This window comes from Formica exsecta, unplaced genomic scaffold (assembly GCF_003651465.1).
Source record: "Formica exsecta isolate Colony F162 unplaced genomic scaffold, ASM365146v1 scaffold427, whole genome shotgun sequence".
Lineage (NCBI taxonomy): Eukaryota > Metazoa > Arthropoda > Insecta > Hymenoptera > Formicidae > Formica > Formica exsecta.
The window spans coordinates 66,299-66,881 of NW_021851510.1; positions in this window are offsets into that span (position 1 = coordinate 66,299).

Here is a 583-nt window from a genome sequence, read left to right on the forward strand (position 1 = left end):
TACAAATAAAAAAAAATTTTAATTAAAAAAACTTGGCGCTGCTAAACTAAACAATATGCTAAAATTAATATTCTTTAATACATTTACATTGTAGTTATTGATGTAACTAAATTAAATATTACTCTGTTGTTAGTTAGTGAGTTTAGTTAAGATTTGCGTTGCTGAAAAATTTTTTGCTGTCGACTTGTGCGTTGCGTCTCTTTTATACACAATTATTAACGTATCACCATGTTCGTGGATTTACGCTTAAAGAATCGAGGTTTCTGCCCCGAAATAACATGGACTACATGGAGAATGGTTTTTGCCTTTTGGAGTGACATGAGAGATTACGCCTTCTGTCATTGGTTATCATGTAACTTTGCGCTTTAATTGTTTAAGACTCATTTTGTATGCCGTTTATATTGTTAATTTTAGTATTATTTGCGCTGATGATGGCCAAAAAAAGGGCCGAAACGTCCGCCTTTCGCGAATCATGTAATTAAAAATTTTTTAATTTTTTAATTTTTTGGTTTAAAATATATATTTTTGCGCCCTAAAAATTGCGCGTGGCTCTTTTGCCATTTTACTCGGATTTTACTTGATT